The following is a 17,174-nucleotide window of genomic DNA, read 5'->3' as shown; positions in this document are numbered from 1 at the left end:
AATGCTACAGAATCATTTGAAGTAGCAGAAAGAGTACACATGAGTTGTGCAGTGATAATAACAATTCTTTTTGGATTTCCAGGAGGATTTTAACAAAATATTGTTATTGCATATTGTAGTCTCTTGAATGTGTGGAATCAGGAGACAAGTAACAGAATGGATTGCAAGCTGTCCACAAAACAGGATACAGAGATTAGGGGTTTTATGGAACATAGAACATTACAGCGCAGTACAGGCCCTTCGGCCCTCAATGTTGCACCAACCTGTGGAACCAATCTGAAGTCTACCAATTCTATTCTATTCCATTTTCATCCATATGCTTATCCAATGACCTTTTAAATGCCCTTAAAGTTGATGAGTCTACTACTGTTGCAGGCAGTGCATTCCACTCCCCTACTATTCTCTGAATAAAGCAGTTATCTCTGACATCTGTCCTACATCTATCACCTCTCAATTTCAAGCTATGTCCCTTCATGCTAGCCTTCACCATCCAAGGAAAAAGGTTCTTACTATCCACCCGATCTAATCCTCTGATCATCTTATGTGTCTCAGTTAAATCACCGCTCAACCTTCTTCTACCTAACAAAAACAGCCTCAAGTCCCTCAGCCTTTCCTTATAAGGCCTTCCCTCCATACCAGGCAACATCCTAGTAAATCTCCTCTGAACCCTTTCCAAAGCTTCCACATCCTTCCTATAACGTGGTGACCAGAACTGTACGCAATACTCCAAATGCGGCCACAACAGAATTTTCTACAGCTGCAGCATGACCTCATAGCTCCAAAACTCAGTCCCTCTATTAATAAAAGCTAATGCACCGTATGCCTTCTTAACAAACCTATCAGCCTGAGTGGCAACTTTCAAGGATCTATGTACATGGACACTGAAATCTCTCTGCTCATTTACATTACCAAGAATCTTACCATGAGCCTAGTACTCTGTATTCCTGTTGCTCCTTCCAAAGTGAATCACCTCACACTTTTCCACATTAAAATCCATATGCCACCTCTCAGCCCAGATCTGTAACTTATCTATGTTTCTCTGAAACCTGCAACATCGTTCAGCACTATCAACAACACCACCGCCCTTAGTGTCACCCACAAATTTATTAACCCAACCTTCTAAACCCTCATCCAGGTCATTTATAAAAATGATAAACAGCAGTGACCTCAAAACTAAACTTTGGAGTAAACCATGAGTAACCGAACTCCAGGTTGAATATTTCCCATCAACCACCAATGTCTGTCTTTTTTCAGCTAGCCAATTTCTGATCAAAACTGTTAAATCTCCCTCAATTCCATGCCTCCATAGTTTGTGCAATAGCCTACCATGGGAAACCTTATCAAATGCCTTACTGAAATCCATATGAACTACATCAATCCTGATCCACCTGTATGATCACCATCTCAAAGAATTCAATAAGGTTTGTGAGGCAAGACCTATCCTTCACAAAATCATGTTGACTATCCTTAATCAACTTATTCCTCTCTAGATGATTATTAAGCCTATCTCTTATAACCTTTTCCAACACTTTACCCACAACCGAAGTAAGGCTCACTTATCTATGACTACCAGGATTGTCTCTACTCCTCTTCTTGAATAAGGGGACAACCTTTGCTATATTCCAGTCTTCTGGCACTATTCCTGTAGACAATGATGACATAAAGATCAAAGCCAAAGGCTCTGCAATCTCCTCCCTGACTTCCCAGAGAATCCCAGGATAAATACAATCTAGCCCAGGAGACTTATGTATTTTCACACTTTCTAGAATTGCTAACACTTCCTCCTTGTGAAGCTCAATCCCTCTAGTCTAGTAGATAGTAATCTCCTTGACAACATTGTCTTTTTCCTGTGTGAATACTGATGAGAAATATTCATTCAGGGCTTCCTCTGTCTTCTTGGACTCCACACCCAACTTCCCACTACTCATCTTGTTTGGTCATAATCTTTCTCATGTCATTCTTTTATTCCTGACATACTTTTAGAAAGCTTTAGGGTTGTCCTTGATTCTTTGTGCCAACAACTTCTCAGGTCTCCTCTTGGCTCTTCCTAGCTCCCTCTTTAGGTCTTTTCTGGCTAACTTCTAACTCTCAAGTGCCATAACTGAGTCTTCATTCCAACATAAGTGTTCTTCGTCCTCTTGACAAGAGATTCAACTTCTTTAGTAAACCACAGCTCCCTCGCTTGACCACTTCCTCCCTGTCTGTCAGTACATACTTGTCCAGGACACACAGTAGCAGTTCCTTGAACAAGCTCCACATTTCAATTGTGCCCATCCCCTGCAGTTTCCTTCCCCATCCTATGTATCCTAATTCTTGCCTAATCCCATTATAATTGCCTTTCCCACAGCTATAACTCTTGCCCTATGTTATTTACATCGCTAAAACAAACATAACTGAATTGTGGTCACTACCACCAATGTGCTCACCTATCTCCAAATCTAAAACCTTTGTAGTATTTCAATGTGGTTAGATTAGATTACTTACAGTGTGGAAACAGGCCCTTCGGCCCAACAAGTCCACACCGACCCGCCGAAGCGCAACCCACCCATTCCCCTACATTTACCCCTTACCTAACACTACGGTCAATTTAGCATGGCCAATTCACCTGGCCCGCACATCTTTGGACTGTGGGAGGAAACCGGAGCACCCGGAGGAAACCCACGCAGACACGGGGAGAACGTGCAAACTCCACACAGTCAGTCGCCTGAGTCGGGAATTGAACCTGGGTCTCTGGCACTGTGAGGCAGCAGTGCTAACCACTGTGCCACCGTGCCGCCCACTGGTTACTCAAGTTGTTTTCCACAAAGGTTCGTATTAGGATGGGTGCTGTTAATGATTGAATTCAAAATTCAATTGATTGAATTCAAAAATGAAAACTAACATTTAATTTGGCACAAAATTGGTTGATGTGGTGAAGTAACTGCACAGAGGCTAGGTCCTATCAACAAGTCACCTTTTATTTACTAGTACACAGTACACTGGCTGGGACCAGCTAGCTCAGAGTCAGTGCTCAACTGAGGAGATTCAAATCTCCTGGTTATCGTGGTCAGCCAAGGCTTTCCTGATTAGTGCAGGTTAACAACCCTAATCAAGAACCTCGTAGTTAATGAGGTCAACCTGGTGCCAATCACTACAAGTGGTGGACTGTGAGAAAGTAGAGATGACTCTACGAACTTGCACAATAAGTGTAATCGAGAAATGAGCTTCGATCTAGTAAGTGGGCAGGCAATACACTGAGGCAGGAAGAGTAAGAATGTCCTTGGAAAATGAATCGAAATAGGATTCCAGAAGAGTAGAATTTGGGTGCACAAATACGTAGGTTATCAATCATAGAAGCAAGACTTTAATAAGGCCATTTTTTTTTAAAACAAGCAAAGCATAGGGAAATCTTTCTAGGAGAAGGCATTACTAAACTGAGAAGCTGTGTTCCAGATATACATACACACACACATATATATAACTTCAGACCACACTGCAGTAAGGTGATCAGTTTTGCTGTTGGAAAACTATAAGATAATATAGTGATGGAGCAACAAAAACCAGGATGACAATTGAAATGAAAGATCTTTGGATGAAGCTTGTCCAACAGTTTAAAACTGTCGTAAGGTGAAACAATAGCCATTTTTTCATATATGCTTCATCATCTTTCCATTAGCGTTGCTGGAAGGAGATTTGTTAACTCATTGCATTCATCTTAGGATATGTTGTGATGTTAAAAGAGTCCTTAATGAAACATTGCAAATAATTGGAAGGTAAAATCCAGAATGGCGATAAACCAGATTCTAATCTACGACCATCTCATTGCAGCATGATGACACATATCAATCTCACCCCAACTGGCTGTTATGTGAGTAGAGTTACACTGAGTCATTCAGGTCTGCTAAGAGCTAAGATTGCTGGAAATCAGTAACTGCCATCTCTACCAAATAGGGAGGAAATATTCAGGATTAATTATGATAATTTGAAGTAAGATATACACTTGGCACAGAGACGTGTGTATAAACCAGCCCTGGAAAATGCTTGTTTTTCAGCAGAACTTCAAAGAGTAGCTCTGCAGGAAGTACCCTACCTCAGGAGGCATGGTGAGAAGGTCAAGAAGAGTTCCAGCGCTGCCTATTCTCCCAGATCACAACTTTTTGGGTTTACTTATAGAACACAGGATAATGAAAGACAGTGATTGAGATATCTCTAGTAGTTAAAATTGTGTGTTATTCTTTTAACTACATAATAAATTAATTGAGTTTTATAAAGCTCTAAGTGTCTCCACTGTATCTTTGTCTATGTAAACATTGTTGTCTGACAGGGAGAAAGTGAGGACTGCGGATGCTGGAGATCATACTCAAGAATGTGGTGCTGGAAAAGCACAGCAGGTCAGGCAGCATCCGAGGAGCAAGAGAATCGACGTTTCGGACATAAGTTCTTCATCAAAGGACGACATTTCCATACAATGGAAAAGGTTGCGGGTTGACCTGAAAGAGTTTGCTTACTATTCCAAACAGGAATTGATGGTCTAGATCCAGAAAGATGCTACCTTTTCAGGGGGGAGAACAGAACTAGACTTCATAAAAATATCATAATTCTTAATGAAAAATTCAGTTCAATTAAGATGGGGAAATGATGGATGTGGGTACAATTACAACATTTAAAAGACATTTGGATAGATACATGAATATGAATGGTTTGGAGGAACATGGACCAGGAACAGGCAGGTGGGACTAGTTTGGTTTGGGATTATATTCAGCATGGACTGGTTGGATTGAAGGGTCTGTTTCTGTGCTGCATGACTCTATAACTATGACTCACAAAGGTATTAGATGATTTGGGTGGAAATGGTGTGCAGAGATAGGGGGGCAAGGCAGGAAATTAGCTGTAGAAAATAGAGCCAAATGACCTCTTTCTGCACTGAAATAATTTTAGCCAACAGATTTCAGGTGAAGCTTTGATAATGGAATCTTCTACTGTATCTGATGGTGAGCTTGGAGGTTGGAAGGAAACAAGATTAGTCAAGGTGGTGTCACATATGAACAGTTCTGTCTTCCTGCCTTCACTACAATTACACTCAAGGGGAGGGGGAGAAGGCCTTTGATCAATCATCACCATGGTGTCAACTGATGACACTTTAAAGCCTCATTCTGTCTTTGTTGGAATTACCCTTGGTGTAAGTGGGCCTGTTGCCATGCATGTGTCTTACATCAAAATCCATGTGGGTGGCTCCAGGCCTGGGGAGGGGAGTGAAGGATCTATCAATCAAAGACAATCAGTGACTATTGAGGGAGTGGACATTTGGGAAAGTAGCTGGACTATATTTTAATATTTGTTTAGATCAGAGTGGTGTTGGAAAAGCACAGCAGGTCAGGCAGCATCCGAGGAGCAGGAAAATCGACATTTCGGGCAAAAGCCCTTCATCAGGAATAGAGCTCTATTCCTGATGAAGGGCTTTTGCCCGAAACGTGGATTTTCCTGCTCCTCGGATGCTGCCTGACCTGCTGTGCTTTTCCAACACCACTCTGATCTAAACTCTGGTTTCTAGCATCTGCAGTCTTCACTTTTGCCTACTATATTTTAAGGTACACCCTTCACACCCTCACCCACACCTTTCCTCTTCCTACAACTCCCAGCCCACACACATATTCCCTATAACTACTTTTCCATGATGCTAGGACATCCCAATGCCATATTGACACGTGGTTCAGTGGGCCTTATGAAAAGGAAGCTGCTGCAGCCTGGGTCATTTTCTGCCTTCTCGCTAGCTTCTAGATGACTAAAACCCCCAGTGGTACGGATTACAAGAGCAGGAGGTCATGTTGGAGTTTGACAGAATCTCAGTTGAGTCACAGCTGGAGCACAGTTCTGGTCTCAATATTATGGGAAGGATGTGATTGCACTGGAGAAGGTGCTGAGGAGATTCACCAGGATATTTTGTGCGATGGAGCATTTCAGCGATGAAGAGACTAGAAAAGCTCAGGGTGTTTTCTTTAAAGCAGAGAGGGGTTTGATTGTGGTGTATAAGATTATGAGGGGGTTGGACAAGGTGGAAAGGAAGCAATTGTTCCTGTCAGTGAAGATCAGTGACAAAGGGGCATAATTTTAAGGCAAAAGGCATGAGGTTAGATGAATTTTTGTTCTCACCTAGCAGGTTTTGGGAATCTGGAATGCACTGCCTGGGAGGTGGAAAAACTTACAAACTTTTAAAAAAAGTCCTTGGATGAGCACTTTAAATATCAAACCATCCAAGGCTATGGGCCAAGTGATGAGAAGTTAAATTAGTGTAGATAGGTGGGTGCAGACTTGATGGGCTGAAGGACCTAATCTGCGCTGTATGTCTGCATCAGTTCAAGAAGGTTCACAACTACCAAGTTCTCAGGCACCTGCAGTTGAGCAGGTATGTAACTTAGTCACAGAGGGCACAATCCTGAATGTTTAGAATGGTTTGGTAACAACTCTGTTAAATCTCTCCTTCTTTTATTGACAATTAAGTGACACAGAACATAGAAAAACAAAGCATAGCAATCACATGTTGTGCCAAAGATGACACCAAATTAAACTAATCCCTTCTGCCTTGGCTCATATCCTTCTATTCCTTGCATCCTTATGTGATTATCTGACAGCCCCTTAAATGCCCCTATGGTATTTGCCTCGTTCACCACCTTTGGGAGCGCATTCCAGACACCTACAAATTTATGTGTAAAAAGGTTGCCCCCTCATATCTCCTTTGAACTTTCTCCCTCTCACCCTAAATGCACCTCAGTATTAGATATTTCAACTCTGACTGACTGAGTTTGGAAGAGAGATGTCTGACCGAGGCAATATATCACCAACATTAGAAATCTGACAGAAAGTAAAAATTGAAAATACTGTACATACTGAGCAGGTCATTCCTGACGAAGGGCTTATGCTGGAAACGTTGATTCTCCTGCTCCTCGGATGCTGCTTGACTGGCTGTGTTTTTCCAGCATCACATTTTTTGACTCTAATCTCCAGCGTCTGCAGTCCTCACTTTCTCCATACCGAGCAGGTCTGGCAGCTTCTGTGAAGAAAGACAGCTTTCGTGGGGTTCGGGGTTTGGGTTTGCGATCACTTATGAGCAATTTCAGAAAGTTGTTCCGCAGCACACCTAGTGGTTGGAGCCTGCAAAAACATGGTGAAAGTTGATGTGACAACATTGAATGGGTAATGTTGATATAGGAATTTATGTTTGGAAATATTGATCAAAATATCACAACAGCAAAATGTAAGGTTTGCGGGCAAGAACTGTACTTGTTATGCAAGGTTTTTAATAATCTAATGAATTAAATTGCCCGTAGTTTGAATGGTTCAGAAAAGGACCACAGGGAGAAGAGGAGACATCTCAACTTTCAAGCAATTCTGTTTTCAATTAGATCATTGTTGTTCTGCACCTCAGTTCCATTTACTTACTTGTCTTCCATATCCCTTGATACGCTTGCCCAACAAAACTCCATTGATCTGTCTTGAAAATTTCAATTGAAAATTAAATTGCATTTCACCACTCAAGACAGGATTACAGTTCCAATTACTATCTGAAATGCTAAGCTAAGTATATTGATTTGACTGTTGAACACGCAAATTTAATTTCTCTGATTGTTGAACCATCAAGAGAAATGTTGAACAAGCCCATAACAGCTCTCCCTACAATGTACAAGGAGCTGTCATAATTCCAGCCTATTTGCTGATCCAAGGAATGTTCAATGTGAAAGTGCTTTCACACCTTGCAGCTCGTGTATCCCTTGAAAATCATTCCAAATGAAAATAGATTTAACCTTGTATCAAAGAATCAGACAGTGATACTAAACAGAGGAAGCCATTCAGATTGCAGCCCTCTGCAAGAGCAATACTGGCAATTATACTCCCTTGACTTTCTCCAATCATCTGCAACTTGTTTCTCTTTATTCTGAAGAGAATTATCTAATTCCCTTCAGAATACCACAACTGAACCTATACGCATCACATCTCAGGCAGTGCATTCCAGAACACCATTCAATGTGTTAAACAGTTTATCTTCATCAGGCCATTGGTTCTTTTCAATTCACTCATGGGATGCAGGGATTGCTGGCTGGGCCAGAATTTATTGCCTGTCCCTATTGCCCTTTGAGAAAGTGGTGGTGAGCTGTCTTCTTGAACCACTGTAGTCCATGTACTGCAGATGGGCGGCAGGGTGGCACAGTGGTTAGCACTACTGCCTCACAGCGTCAGACACCTGGGTTCACTTCCCACCTCAGACGACTGACTGTGTGGAGTTTGCACATTCTCCCTGTGTCTGCGTGGGTTTCCTCTGGGTGCTCCGATTTCCTCCCACAGTCCAAAAATGTGCAGGTTAGGTGAATTGGCCATGCTAAATTGCCTGTAGTGTTAGGGACGGGGGTGAATGTGCCTGGGTGGGTTGCGCTTTGGTGGGTAGGTGTGGACTTGTTGGGCCGAAGGGCCTGTTTCCACACTGTAAGCAATCTAATGTAGATTTACCTACAATGCCCTACAAAGGAATTCCAGGATTGTGATCCAGTGGCAGTGAAGGAAAAGTAATATTTTCCAAGTCAGGAAGGTAAATGGCTTGCAGGGCAGCTTGCAGGTGAAAATGTTCCTACATACCTTCTGCCTTTGACCTTCTAGATGGTAGTGGTAGTAGGTTTGGAAGATGTTACCTAAGAAACATAGGTGAATTTTTACAGTGCAACTTGTAGTTTCGTAGATTTTACACACTGCTGCTACTGAGCATCAGTGGTGGATCATAGAATCCCTAAAGTGTGGAAACAGGTCATTCTGTCTAATAAGTCCACTCCAAAGACCCCAACCCATTCCCCTACCCTATTACTCTACATTTACCCCTGAATAATGCATCTAACCTACCCACCTCTGAACACTATTGACAAATTAGCATGGCCAATTCACCTAACCTGCACATCTTTAAACTGTGGGAGGAAACCTCAGCACACAGAGGAAACCCACACAGACACGGAGAGGATTGCAAACTCCACACAGACAGTAGCCCAAGGCTGGAATCAAACCCAGGACCCTGGCCCTGTGAGGTAGCATTGCTAACCGCCAATTAAATGGGCTACTTTCTCCTCTTTGCCTATCTCTTTGACTAGCTTTCATTTGTCATTTAGTTCTCATATTTGATTTGAACATGCATCTCCAGAGCATGGATTATAGTCAATTGACATTACCGCTACATCCCCTGTCTTCCAAAGCTTCAACATAACATCCCTGCTTCTGTACTCCATGCCTGTATTTATCAAGACCAGGATTTTCCATATTGTCTCAAATAGGTTCTCACCCTGACCCACTGTTTCACCTGGTTACCTTAACAATGTATTCAGATTAATCACATATGTTCTGTTTGTGGTTTAACATTTTGCATATTATGAACTGGGTCTATGAAATGTCTTGATATGACATGGAATTTAGAGCATGGAAACCACCAAAGTTTCAATTCATTTAATCCCCTATCACCATTTAATTTGAAACATAAGTTACATGAACTCACACCTGCTTCACCATTCAATATGATGATAGCTGATTATCAAGGGCAATACGCTAATCCTGTCCTCCTCCTATTTCCCTAGATGCCTTTCACTCCAAGAACTATAACTACATTGCTCTCGAAAACATATAATGGTCTCAATCATTCTCAGTGGAAGTGAATTTCAGTCTCGCAACTCTCTGGATGAAGATATTTCTTCTCAACTCAGCCAATTGTCCACCTCAGACCCATTGCATACAGTGCTGGTCACCACACCACCAGAAGTATGTGGATGTCATGGAGAGGGTACAGAAAAAGGTTTGTCGAAATGTTCCTCGCATGGGAGATTTTAACTTTGAAGATAGATGGGGTTTGTTTTCACCAGAATGCAGGACCTTGTGGGGGAAGTGGGGAAGGGGCGGTTATTGGGCAGCAACCTGATCAAAGTTTCTACGATTGTGAATGGCATGGATAGAATGGAAAGTATGAGGCTTTAGCCAAGGGTGCAGGGGTTAATTACTAGGGGATACAAGCTCAAAGTGGGGGGGGGGATATTTAAAAGAGATGGGCTTGGTGAGTTTTTCACACAAAGAGTGGTGAGTGCCTGGAACTCATTGCTAAAAGAAGTGGCGGAAGCAGACACAATAGCAGCATTCAAAAAGTTCCTGAACAAATACATGAATAAGAAAGGAATAGAGGGATACAGATCCTGTAAGTGAAGACAGTTTTAGTATGGAAGGGCAAAATGTGCAAGCATAGACTTGGAGGGCCGAATGGCCTGCTCCACTGCTGTATTATTCTTTGTTCCAAAAAGGCTTACACTTCTCCTTAAACTATGACCCTGGACTTCCCCACCAATGGGCACATCCTTCATGCATCAAATCTGTCAAGCCCTGTTAGAATTTTATAGGCTTCTATGAGATTCCTCCAATTCTTCTAAACTCCAGTGAATACAGTCTGAACAAACTCCAACTCTCCTCATGTGTTTGTCCTGCCATCCCAGGAATTAATTTGGTAAACCTTCCCTCTATACCCCTACAAGAAGAACATCCTTCCTCAGATAAGAAGATCAAAACTACATACAATATTCCAGGTGTGGCCTTATCAATGCCCTGTATAATTACAGAAAGTATCCTATAACAAAAATCATAGACACCTTAAAATCCTACGCTTCAGACATTTCCATTTAATAGACAATAATAGAACTTGATAACTAGGAGAAATGTTGAGAAGATGTTTCCCCGGATAAATGAACCTCGAACTGTTTCAAAATAAGGTGTCTCCAATTTAATACGGTAGAAAGGAGGCAATTTTTCTGAAGAGACTTTTATAGTTTTTGGGATTCTCTTCCACACGGACAAATGGAGTATATTCAAGGTTAAGTTAGGCAGAAATTTGATTGACAAAGGAATCAAAGATTATGGGAGATTGGTAGAAAATATGAGTTAATGCCGCATTAGTTCAATCACACCCTTACTAAGTAACGGGGCCAGGGGCCAAAGGTTTACTTCTGCTCCTATTTCTTTTGTTCCTTGATATGATGATGGTAGGGAGAAAAATCTGATTCTCTTCCAATTAGTATGGAAAGAAAAAGGTAGGTCATTGAGAGGATGTATTAAAAGAGGAAAATTGGTTTGTGATGAAATCTCCAGGAGTGCAGCCAACCAGGTATGGGAACTGTAATGATAATGAAACCAAAATCCTCCAGTCTGAAATAGAAATAGAAAGAGCTGGAGAAACTCTAATAGTGCCTGTGGAGAGAGAAAAACAGAGTTAACCTTTCAAACCCAATCTGGGATGTATTAGTTTTGATTGTGCATTCAAAAACTAAATCCACAAATGACATTGGTAGCAACTGGATGGCACAATTTCTTGCATCTTTGAGATTTAATTAGAGGATTAGAACAGAGAATGAGCATACACAGACATGAGGGGCTGAATGGCCTACTTGTCTGTCATCCATTTCCATGTTTAGCTGTGTCTAATTTGATTTTGGATATAGTTTGCGGAAAGGCTGCAAATTAATCCTGTAGTTAGCACAGAACACCAGACAGTGGTGGAGTAAGTCTAACACATGCCTGACTGAATGCACTGCCCCCTGAGTTTTCCTTGCTTTTATCAATCAGCATAGTTCAGCTTGCTAATGTCAAGGAGAGGAGTGCACTGAGGCCCAAACAAGAAGCAGACCTATCTCTAGGGTGAATAAAGCTAATGAGATGCTGAGAAGAATTGAGATGTTTGCTGCAGTTCTGTGATGCTGACGTTACTGCATTCATTTGCTGAAAATTGATCAATTAGATGGTAATTCTGGAATTTACTGCAGTAATTGAGATAGATGTGGAAAGCTCTCTATTCAACCAATAGAGTTTTGTTAGTAAAATTTCTGGAATCTGGCATCAGTTTACATAAATACTGATGACAGGCCAAGGCAATTATTCAGGTATTCAGATAATTCAGGGCTATAATTGATCTGCGACAATGCTTGTTATAAATTTCCTCATTTTTATTCTTCACTGTTTGCCTCATTTTCTGGAGCCAACAAACAGTTGTAATTATCACGTAAATATGAATTAACCTTTTGGCAGAAAATTTGTTTCCCTGAATTTTCTAGTGAACAGCTGAAGGCCGATTTTCTGCAGCACATGATCTAGAGATTGCTGTGCTGCAATAGCGATAACCATTTCAGACCCACGTTTTGTGACCTCAGGGCATTCCAAAGGCGTTGGGTAGCTAATGAGTACTTCTTAACCCTGGACATTTTGTAATAGAGGGAAAACAGCAGCCATCTTCAGCAGAACAACATCCCTCAAACAGCAAAGGCATAACAAGCAGATAATAGAATCATTGAGTCAAAGTGATGAACAGCACTGAAACAGGCTCTTTGGTCCAACTCATCCATGCCAACGTGATATCCTAAGGTAATCTAGTCCTATTTTCCCAGAATTTAATCCATATCCTTCTAAACTCTTCCTATTCATATATCCATCCAGATACCTTTTATATGTTGGAATTTTACCAGCCTCCAACACTTCCTCGAGCATCTCATTTCATATATGAACCACCTTGTGTATGAAAACGTCACCCTTTAGTCCCTTTTAAATCTTTCCCTTATCACCTTAAACCCATGCCCTCTAGTTTTAGACTCGCCAAACCCAGGGAAAAGACCTTGGCTATCCATGCTCTTCATGATTTTATAAACTTCTATAAGGTCACCCTTCAGCCTCTGACACTCCAGGGAAAATAACCCAGCCTATTCAGCCACTCCATATGGCTCAAGCCCTTGAAGTCAAGACTGGAGTTGTACTGGAAAAGCACAGCAGGTCAGGCAGCATCCAAGGGGCAGGAAATTCGTTTCGGGTAAAAAGCCCATAATCAGGAATGAGGCCTTGAACCCCAGCAACATCCTTGTAAATCTTTTCTGAACCTTTCAAGTTTCTTTCCTATTGCAGGGAGATCAGAATTAAATACAGTATTCCAAAAGCAGGCTAATCAATGTCCTATTCGGCCACAACATGACATCCTAACTCCTAAAGTCAATGCACTTACTAATAAAGGCAAGTGTACCAAATGACTTGTTCACTACCCTGTCTAACTGCAACTTCACTTTGAAGGAACTATGAACTGTTCTCTACATAATGATATAATCTATTTTAGTGATGTTTATTGAGGGTAAATATTCTCCAGGAGACAGGGGAGAACTTCGCTACTCTTCCTTAACATTGTGTCAGGGATTGCCTGGGCTAATCTGAAAGAGCAGATGGTTTAGTCACACAGAGAAGGGAATGATCTAGTTATGTTATTGCTAAACTGTTCATCGAAAGACTGAGGTAATGTTCCAGGGATCTGGGTTTAAATCCTGCCATGGCAGATGGTGTGATTTGAATTCAATAAAAATCTGAATTAATAGTCGAATAATAACCTTGAATCTATTGTCAATTGTTGGGGAGAAAAAATATTGGTTCCACTAATTGAGTGACATAGTGGCTCAGTTGTCAGCACTGATGCCTCAGAGCACCTGGGATCCAGATTCAATTTGGTGACTGTCTATGTGGTGTGTGTGTGTGTGTGTGTGTGTGTGTGTGTGTGTGTGTGTGTGTGTGTGTGTGTGTGTGTGTGTGTGTGTGTGTTAGTCTGCTCTAGTTTCTTCCTACAGTCCAAAGATGTGCAGATTAGGTGGATTGACCATACAAAATTGCCCAGAGATGTATAGGCTTGGTGAATTAGCCATGGGAAATGCAGCGATTGGCTGACAGGTTCAGTATGGACTCAATGGGCTGAACAGGGATTCTATGAAGTACAAGGTGCAGCTGAGTATTTATGCTCTACTTTCCCAAAGAAAAAATGATTGTTTATATACATGGAAAGAGACAGAATACACAAGTTCTGTGTTCCAACTTTGTAGCTCAGAGCAATATAATTCAAGGACTGAACAATATAATTCATGCTGTTATGATCCTAGCTGATGTTATTACTGGATAAGTCAGATCCCAGACTCAAACTTTGCTTGATAGATTACATTTAGATTTGTTTTGGTTTTAATGAGGTAGTCTCTCAGTGAGACGTAAGTACACAATTCTGCAGTTTTGTTTGAACAATGGAAAATAAGTTTATTAACACAAGAAATGAAGAAACAACAAAATAAACAAAACTATGTACTTATGTTACAAATTCAAAAGGTTTTGAACACAATTGACTGCAGCTTAGATTTTAATGGCTACATCTGAGTTGCGCTGAAGTTTCTGTTAGCCTTTTCTGGTCTTGTAGGTTCTCTTACTCTCTCTTATATCAGAATCCGGCTGTATTTGGCTGTATCTCAACACACAGTGCGGGAAGGATTGAGCACTCAGTGGATCTTTTTTGTGTCCATGCCACTTTTCAAAGACGCTTGGATGTGCATCAGCATTCTAAAGCTGCCCTTCTCAATCAAGGATGTTTCCAGAAGAATGAACTGCGACTTTCTGATTGGGACATCTGGGAGGAGGGGGCAGTCACAGAGCACAGACTGAGGACAGCATGACTCCAAACTCTGGAAGCCTGATCCAAAGTCATTAACCTGGTTTCAGTTCTGTGCCAACAGTCTGGACGAATGGCCAGTTGTGCTGTAAAGCGTACAGTGACCTACTGATTTCTGATTTGGAGTTGCAGTGTTGGACTGGGGTGTACAAAGTTAAAAATCAGACAACACCAGGTTATAGTCCAACAGGTTTACTTGGAAGCACTAGCTTTTGGAGCATTAGGTGGTTGTGGTGTATAAGATTATAGGACACAGAATTCATAGCAAAAGTTTACAGTGTGATGTAATTGAAATTATATATTTCAGGACATAATTCAATTTATAATTTCAATATATAAATTAATTGGAAGCTCTGTCACTCTCCTGCAATATCTTTCCTCACTCATGTTCCCCCCTTCTCTAACATTCCTCTGTCATTAACCCTGATTGGTCACTATGCTGCCTCCTCACTCTGTCAGGACACATCACCATCTCCTCTCCACCTGCACTAACGTTAATGTCACTCACTTTCATCACACTTATCTCTTGGTTTTCCCTCACTACAGGAGATGACAGCCAATAGCAGGGCAGTGCGAGCAGAGCAAGTGGAGAGGTGCTGAATATAGGACTCCCCATAGCCTGTGAGGACAGATTCCTGGATCTCACAGGGGAAGACAGGGATCACTCCTATGGAGGTGCAAAGACATCCATGGTCTGATAACCAAGGACTTATCACTTTTCATTTCACTGCAACTCTCCTACTAACCCCGCTGTCAGTCTCTCTCATTACACACCATTTCTAATGACTGCCCATAATGCCGATTCTCTCCTGGGCCTGACGAATACAACCAGAATCACCACCAGCTCTGTGGTGAGTCAGCCAACTCTTTCCAAAACCTTTTCCTCCAGCTCTTGGACAATAAGAATACTGGTGCCTCAGAGGAAGCATCAGCAAAACTGCCTTCTGCAATCCCACTAGCTAAATATTAATGAGCCGAGTTGGACCATTAATAAGACATTTAATGAGCAATAATCTCTCTTAATTGGCAACTAGATGCTGCCTAGCAAGAAAATGACCTTGCAGATTATTAAAAGCATAAAGGATAGCCTGGAATGGTTCTATCATTAAGATAGCTTTGCTGACTTTTCATTCAATTATGCCACACATTTCACCATATTGCTCAGATCCCAATAAGATTCTACCCATCATAAAAGTATAACTGTGTTAATCCCAAAACCTCATTGTAAATTATGAATGTAAACATCATCTTTCCTGTGTGATCCAAAACACAAACAAGATGCAGTCCCAAAAAACAGACCTTGTATAATGCCCAAAAAGTGCAGTGGAGGCAAGTACAATTAAGGCATTGGATTCATTCAAGAGAGCATTGGATGATTGTTCAGATACAAACAATTTGCAATGATTAGCGAAAAAGCAGCGGACTAGAACTAGGTAACAATACTCATTTAATGAGCTGCTGCAGGCACAATGGGCTGAATAGCCATCTGCTGTCCTGTAACAGTTATGCTTCTGTGATTTTGTGTGGGGGGTAGGGGGGGGGGAGTGGAATTGCTAATCTGGGATAATATCACAGCTACAGAACGGGAGGTCATCAAGGAGGGTTTGTCTACTGGGTCACTGCAGGTGGAAGTCAAAAAACAGGAAAGGAGCAGTCACCTTATTGGGAGCTTTCTATAGACCACCCCACCACCACACCCCGCCCCCAACAGCAACAGAGACACAGAGGGTCTGGTTGGGAGGCAGATTTAAGAAAAGTGCAGAAGTGACAGGGTTGTTGTCATGGGTGACTTCAACTTCCCTAAAATTGATTGGAATCACCACAGTGCAAATAGTTTGGATGGAATAGATTTTCTCAGTCGTGACCGGGAAGGATTCCTGACTCAATACATAAATAGGCCAACTAGTGGGGAGGCCACATTGGATTTGGTGCTAGGCAATGAACCAGGTCAGGTGTCAGATCTCTGGGCAGGAGAGCATTTCAGTGATAGTGACCACAACTCCCTGACCTTTGTTGTAGTCATGGAGAGAGATATGAACAGATGGTATGGGAAAGTATTTAATTGGAGGAGGGTAAATTACAATGCTACTAGGAAGGAATTGTGGACCAACAATTGGAACCAGATATTCTCAGGGAAAATGTACAACAGAAATGTGGAGGTTGTTTTGGGAGCCCTTGCTGATAGTGTTAGATAGGTTTGTCCCACTGAAGCAAGGAAGGGATGGTAGGGTGAAGGAACCTTTAGATGATAAGAAATATAGGAAATCTAGTCAAGAGGAAGAAGGAAGCTTACTTAAGGTTGAGAAGCAAGGATCAGACAGGACTCAAGAGGGTTACAAGGTAGCCAGGAAGAAACTGGAGAATGGATTTAGGAGAGATGGAAGGGGGCATGAAAAAGCCTTGGCAGATAGGATTAAGGAAAATGCCAAGGTGTTCTGTATTTGTGTGAGGAACAAGAGGATGGCCCGAGTGAGGGTAGAGCCAATCAGGAATAGTAGAGGATACCAGGAATCAGAAGAAGTAGAGCCAATCAGGAATAGTGGAGGGAACTTGTACCTGGAGTCAGAAGAGATGGGGCACATCTTTAATGAATACTTTGCCTCAGTAGTCACTAGTGAGAGGGACCTTGTCTTTTGTGAGGACAGTGTGAAACAGATTGATATGCTCAAACAGTTTGATGTTA

This window comes from Hemiscyllium ocellatum, chromosome 13 (assembly GCF_020745735.1).
Source record: "Hemiscyllium ocellatum isolate sHemOce1 chromosome 13, sHemOce1.pat.X.cur, whole genome shotgun sequence".
NCBI lineage: Eukaryota > Metazoa > Chordata > Chondrichthyes > Orectolobiformes > Hemiscylliidae > Hemiscyllium > Hemiscyllium ocellatum.
This window is presented reverse-complemented; position numbering follows the sequence as displayed.